Source organism: Triticum aestivum, chromosome 3D (assembly GCF_018294505.1).
Source record: "Triticum aestivum cultivar Chinese Spring chromosome 3D, IWGSC CS RefSeq v2.1, whole genome shotgun sequence".
NCBI classification, from domain to species: domain Eukaryota; kingdom Viridiplantae; phylum Streptophyta; class Magnoliopsida; order Poales; family Poaceae; genus Triticum; species Triticum aestivum.
In genome coordinates, this window is record NC_057802.1 from 28,623,471 (window position 1) to 28,630,841 (window position 7,371).

The window sequence follows — 7,371 nt, forward strand, 5'->3', positions numbered from 1 at the left end:
TTTTTAGGCCTTTCTCTTCTTTCCCGTATGGCCCATTAAGGCCCAATACGAATTCCCGTAACTCTCCGGTACTCCGAAAAATACCCGAATCACTCGGAACCTTTCCAATGTCCGAATATAGTCGTTCAATATATCGATCTTTACGTCTCGACCATTTCGAGACTCCTCGTCATGTCCCCGATCTCATCCAAGACTTTGAACTACCTTCGGTACATCAAATCACATAACTCATAATACAAATCGTCACCGAACGTTAAGCGTGTGGACCCTACGGGTTCGAGAACTATGTAGACATGACCGAGACACGTCTCCGGTCAATAACCAATAGCGGAACCTGGATGCTCATATTGGCTCCCACATATTCTACGAAGATCTTTATCGGTCATACCGCATAACAACATACGTTGTTCCCTTTGTCATTGGTATGTTACTTGCCTGAGATTCGATCGTCGGTATCTCAATACCTAGTTCAATCTCGTTACCGGCAAGTCTCTTCACTCGTTCCGTAATACATCATCCCACAACTAACTCATTAGTTACAATGCTTACAAGGCTTATAGTGATGTGCATTACCGAGTGGGTCCAGAGATACCTCTCCGACAATCGGAGTGACAAATCCTAATCTCGAAATACGCCAATCCAACAAATACCTTCGGAGACACCTGTAGAGCACCTTTATAATCACCCAATTACGTTGTGACGTTTGGTAGCACACAAAGTGTTCCTCCGGTAAACGGGAGTTGCATAATCTCATAGTCATAGGAACATGTATAAGTCATGAAGAAAGCAATAGCAACATACTAAACGATCAAGTGCTAAGCTAACGGAATGGGTCAAGTCAATCACATCATTCTCCTAATGATGTGATCCCGTTAATCAAATGAGAACTCATGTCTATGGCTAGGAAACTTAACTATCTTTGATTCAACGAGCTAGTCAAGTAGAGGCATACTAGTGACATTCTATTTTGTCTATATATTCACACATGTATCAAGTTTCCCGTTAATACAATTCTAGCATGAATAATAAACATTTATCATGAAATAAGGAAATAAATAATAACTTTATTATTGCCTCTACGGCATATTTACTTTAGCTTCTGCAATCTCCAAAACTAAATTATTATCGGGTTAAGCAGTTGTAACTTCAAGTTTAGAAGATCAACAGTGCTAAGTTTTTTGCTCCTGTATTACAGGAGATGCTGCAAAAATAAACCAATGCAAATTAAATAAAGCAATTAAGGATCTCAATCATCTCAGACTAAGTAAAGTTTAGATGAAGCAAACTTGCCCAACCATGGATCTTATAGGTCAAGAAGCCTTGCTCATGGCCACCTGCGGCGCCTCACTCACGACCTCACCTGGTGGTTGGTGCCATTGTAGTCACGAGAAACCACCATCACACACAACTTCTGATCTAATTAATCAGAGTGCTCTTTCTCATCTAGATGAAGAATCTCTTTCCCTCAAAATAAACTGTACGAACTCTCGACGCACAAGAAAACCAAAGGCACAGACAGACACAATTCTTCCCTATCAATTGAAGCTCGGTAGAAGATGCTACCTTCAACCCATCCATTAGGGCAACTCCAACGCACCACCTCGTCCGGTCCGCGTCTGCCCGTTTGGGCCCAAACGGACAGACCGCACGACCCAACATGTGACCGCATCCGCATTTTCTATCCGTTTCGCGTCCGGGCCTCCCCATTTCCGGCTCAAACTTGCGCCCGGTTTGCGTCCACACGGACGTCGAACGGACGCCCACGCTCCCGCTCCGCGTCCGCCTTGGGCCCGCGTGGCAGCCGCCCACCTACCACCCACCGTCCACTTTTACGATGCACGCGCGGGTGGCCCCGGTTGTCAGCCACCCCGGCCGAGTGGTCGTCGTCCTTTTTAATGCGGAAGCCATGGACCGGTGGGGGTACACACTTCCATTTCCCCACTCCCGGCGACACATGCCTCCTTGAAGCCCGACACGCTCGGTTTCTCCAAACCCTAGCTCCACCTCGCCGCCGGCCACACTGGATCTCCGGCCGCAAGGGCAGGAACGACCACGAGGCCGGCTCTTCCTCTGGCCGTCGTCGTCGCCGCTCCACCCCTCCACCTGCACCTCCAACACCCGCATTTCACATCGCACCGCTGGCGGCCGGACCTCACATGAGGCCATACGTGAAGGCGGAGATTTGCAAATGGGAATACCTCTCATAGTCATCAAGAAAATGATTGCATGAGATTAATTTTGAATTGGTAGAACACAAGTAATCCCTCCCAAGCCATGATGGATATCAGCTCGCCGCAACTTGGATCAGCGTCCGACGCATTCAAAGCAACATCAAGTTGAGAAGACAGTCACCTGTGTTCAATCATCCCCAGTCCCCGACCACACTTCCAGGACAAATGCCCTCATGATGGTGCTGCTAATCATGGCCAACGCTCATCTATTTATAGCCGTAGCTACTTGCATAAGTGTCACCCCCTAATAAATGTCACCTCTGTTAACTACCTCCAAATAAGTTCTGTATCTTGTACGTCAGCTCTGTATTTTTCATAGCAGTGGGGAACAACTGATTTCCTTTTCTAAGTGGTTACGCCAGTTCTGTATTTCACAAAACAGCTTGCTTTAACGTTGAGTATTCACATGCATTAACATATGTCAGTCATCTCTACTATCTAACGATACCAAAGGGAAGCAAGCCCGAGCACTAAATGTCTGCGCCCTAAGTTAGTATTGCTACTAAGATTGCATTTCTGTGCTTTGATGGCTTATTTCTTATGCGACAAATTTGAAACTGAAACAATTATTTGAGCAGACATAGAACAAGCCAAATTAGTTGTTCCCCAGTAATATGAAAAATAACCTTTTCTCTAGCATTGGACATAGAATCAAGCGGTGATTATAATTTCATCCACTACTTAAATGCACACCATATAGTCAAATTCTTAAATCAATAATAGAGAATGCATGTTAAAGGGACTCCAGTCTACACAAATCATGGAAAAGTTTCCTTCATTTCGCTAGTAGCTTAGGCATGGATGCATGGTGATATGTACTAACACAAGCTGCAAAGCATGTGCCTAATAATTGGAAATCTGAAACAGCAGACACCTGAGTGTTAATGCAGAATAGCAAAAGATAAAAGAGCAGACGAGAAGGTGAAAATTCATGTCACATTTTTGCTGAAATTCTTGTCATGTCAGTAGCCAAACATATATGATCTCCTTCAAGGCCTTGGAAGGCAATAGTATGCACCGGCTGGATCTACGCCGCTTCAAAATCTTTCTGGATCTTTCATGTGTTACCACTGTCGGCACGAGAATAAAATTATAGCTACAGCGTAGAGACCATCTGCAAGGTTCAGGCTACAAACAAACATAAAAAACCTGATGTATTCAAAATACCTTAGACCATAGAAAGCACGCAAACAACTTTAACTCTGAATATATGGTATGCGAGTGAGCACAACAACACCTCCTAGGGTTGCCACATGCCTTATCAAGTCTTGAGCTGAAGTGAATTTCCTTGCTAGCACAACCTTTTTTGTTCCAAAAAATTTCGGGTTTTCTCAAACACCGTATCGGATCGTGATATATGTGAAGCGAGATTTAGGTCATTTAACACCACAATATCCCCAAGTAGCAGGCATATTCTTAAGCTTTTGTACGAGTTTGCAAAGAAATTTCGTTGACATATCTAGATTGTCTGAGCAGCAGTATTGACCTCAGATTGCCGGTTGTATATCTCAAACTGAAATTCAGATTTAAACACTTGCAGCAAACTACACAGAAAGTCTCCATCTCAAGAAGAATTGCTTACAATCAATTCCATTCTTTCTTATCCTTGTGTTAACAGATAGTATAGTTTCACTCAAAACTTACACGGTTTAAAAAATGGTGCAACCACATGAAGGAAATGCTAGATATCTTACTGGCCTATCTTTGCAAAAGTGAACGACACCTGATCCGCAATTAAAGAAAACACTCTACGATCCTCCACAACCTATACTGACGTGGGATAACTGTATAAGAAATCAATGAACATAACTATATTTCTAAACTGTTAACAGAAGGATGTAAGGTAAGCATAATTGAAAAAGTATCAACAAGTATAGATGACAAAGTCTTCACCTTAATATATCGTTGCCTTGTGTGATGATACAGTGTGACTCTTTGAACAAATTATTCACAAACTAAAAGCCTTATAAGCTACATATTAAGGTGTTGTATGAAAAAATGTTCGTTGTTACAAACAATTCGAAGTGATTCACAACGCAATTTATTGAGCCAAATAATATACGTTGACAATCTATTTTCATATGCAAAAAAAAAACTATATGTCTGCATGACTGAATATAACTTCTATATTTCCAGTTGATATGAGCAACTTTTGATATCTTGACAACAAATCCTTCATTGTCTGACCTTGTGTTAACAATTGCAATTATTCATGCCAATCTCCACTCCCCCAATCATTTTGGTCCAAACGCGAGAACTAAAAAGACCCAAACTCCAAACCTATCCATGGTAAGAGCAAGGAGAATATGATAGCACTGCTCACTGAACAAATTTGGGGAAAGCAAGTTCAGGGTCGAGCCACGTCCACTAATATGCCTTGCTCAGGCACCTTGTCGAGCACCAAGAGCCGCTCGTTCTCGATGTGATGGCAGGGTCGCTCCTCCCAACAGCCTAGAAGAAGAGCAGAACTCACGTTACACCCAACTACATGGTGAAGTAAACATGAGGTGGAAAACTAATCCGTCAACATGTTTCATGGCTTGATCCGGAGCTTATTGCGAAGCCTTGACCTGGTCCTCGCCGCCACTGTCGCGCCAGCCAGTGCTCCCCCGGGTGAGTTTCAGCTTGCGCCAGCGGCGGTCGGTGGTGGACGATTCGAGCAAGCCGCTACAGTGTTGGAGACAGTGCGGTGAAAGAAGTTCAGTGGAACACAGAATTTAAAAATAAAATCTGTAAATCATCTTCCGTCAAGGTAAATCCATCACAAAGATTTATTCCCTCTGCTAGAGTTTATACAAGAAAAATAGCTGACACACGCAAATAGGGGAATGAAGGGGAACAAATTGAAAGGAGGGGATCTCACCTGAGAGAATAGTCGCATAGAATAGTCTGTACAACATAGAATAGTTAGTACAGCATAGAGTAGTCACATATCTGAACCCATTTCCTCATGATCTGAAATAAAATAAAAGAGCAATACCTTCAGAGCGATTGATTGCTAGCTGTCTAAACTCGGAATCAACTCATGTGCAATTTATGATAGAGGCAGTACAAGCATGTATCCTTATCCTGCTATATAATTGTAGTACGGTTAAAAAGAAAGGAATTTGTCCCAAATAATCCAAGTAATTGGACTGCAAGATGAAGGTGCATACAACATTCAGTTCTGCTAGTGGTCTTCCACACAGAAATTTTTTGTTCTTGAAGCAAGCCGGAACTGAAGAAGTGATAGAGGCTCGGACCCCGGGACACGCACTTGAGCCATGGATTTCGTAGAGCCGAGAAGTGCTGCCACATCTCGACCCATCAGCTCAAAACGAAATCTAGAAGAAGTATAGGGGAAAAATTATAGTACCTGTGTGTACGTGGGATCAATCCACGGTTCCTATGCACGCAGCCAATTCCCACCAACTGCAGCTCTCATGCCGGTACGCCCGAGCATACTCCCGCTACAGCGAGCGTCGGCGCCAGTCGAGCTCTCCGGCGAGCAGGGCCTTCTCCGCTGCCTTTTTTCTTCACTCCTCCTGCTGCTCCTCCCTGACCTCCCCTCTCGTTTTCTCTGCATAGGAAGCCATGGCGCCGTCCGAGTTGCAGCTTCGCCGCCGTCCCAAACCGCCGCCGCCGCGCGCCTACAGGTCTCCCCATCGACCGGTTCCAGCCCTCCGTCGCCAGAACGTGCGGCTCGGAGTTCTTCGCCGCCGATCGAGCTCTCCGGCGAGCAGAGCCTTCTCCACCGCCTTCTTTTCCTTCACTCCTCCTGCTGCTCCTCCCTGACCTCCCCCCGTCTTGTTTTCTCTGCACAAGGAGCCATGGCACCGCCCAAGTTGCAGCTTCAAGTTGTAGCGAGACGATCGATGGCTCCCTTCGAGGTAGCGCAGGGATCGGCGGAGGCTTCATGTGCGAGGGCGGCGGCAAATGGATGGATCTGCGGCGGCTTGATGTGCGAGGGCGGCGGCGGAGGGATGCGAGTGCGAGGGCGGCGGCGATGGGATCTGGTGTGGCCTCGCTCGAGGGTACCCTTCGCTGGTTGGTACGTTACGAGGGAGCGATTTTTTTTCGTTGGTTTTCTTTCGTAGGCTTTTTTTCGTTGGATTTTTCTTGCGAGGTTAGTACGTCGAGGCATCACTTCTTCCTAACGTGGGTTGGTTTTTTTTGGGCGAGGGGATACCTGGGGGTGGGGGTAGGGACGAAAATAAACCAGAAGAAGGTGGGACGAAAAAAAACCGGAACGGAGACTACCAACTGAGACATTAGAAGTAGAGATGGATCCTTATCCGCTTGCTAATCTTTTTAAGAGATCCAATTATAACGAACCAATTGCTAGTGAGTTTTTTGTGCACTAGATTATCTTTATGAAGCTTTGCTCGAAATTCGTGAATCTAAAAATTATGATGAAGAAATTTATGAAGAGATTCACGATAACTCCTTGAATAAAAAGCATGATTGCAATGATTTTACTATAAATTCTCTTGATATCAATTGTGCTAATAATATGCAAAACCCTAAGCTTGGGGATGCTAGTTTTGCTATGTCTACTACTTGTTGCAATGATCATGATTGGGGTGATTCTTTTTATAATCTTGAAAATTTATTTAAGCCCCATGATGAATATGACATTGATAATAGTGTTTGCAATAATATTGAAAGTGGGTTTGGAAGAGTGTCAACTTTAGATCCCACATATTTGGAGTATGTTCAATCTTATGATATTTTTGATAAAAGTGGGTTTGGAGAGGTCATGACTTTAGTTAATGTTAATCCACTATCTTGGAAGAGTGTCAACTTTGCATGCATATGGATCATGTTGAGAATATGTTATGTGATAGCTATTTTGTTGAATTTGCTTATGATCCTACATGTAATTATTATGTGAGAGGAAAATATGGTTGTAGAAATTTTCATGTTACTAAATTACCTCTCTTCATGTTGAGATTGCTATCGTCTTCTTCCTTGCATATGCTAGTTTTTGCTTGCCTTGATAGTTTGTTTGCTTATAAAAAAAACCTATGCATAGGAAGTATGTTACACTTAAGTGTGTTTGTTACATGTTTTATAATGCTCTCTTTATGCTTCAATTCTTGTCTTTCATGTGAGCATCATTGAAATCTCAATGCCTAGCTAAAAAGGCTTTAAAGAAAAG

The 7,371-nt window shown here is 43.7% G+C and overlaps 1 long non-coding RNA gene across 3 annotated transcripts; it reads right to left on the bottom strand.

Annotated features, from left to right (window-relative positions):
- Window positions 1-2,992: 2,992 nt before the first annotated feature.
- Window positions 2,993-5,836, bottom strand: LOC123077096 (uncharacterized). Of its 3 annotated transcripts, XR_006436412.1 has the most exons (5): window positions 5,587-5,836; window positions 5,212-5,519; window positions 5,095-5,120; window positions 4,555-4,898; window positions 2,993-3,532 (listed from the first exon to the last, which is right to left on the bottom strand). It is a non-coding gene; the product is annotated as an uncharacterized lncRNA (long non-coding RNA). The 3 variants fall into 3 exon arrangements; XR_006436410.1 differs by having other exon boundaries at window positions 2,993-4,898; XR_006436411.1 differs by lacking the exon at window positions 5,095-5,120 and having other exon boundaries at window positions 2,993-4,898.
- Window positions 5,837-7,371: the final 1,535 nt, after the last annotated feature.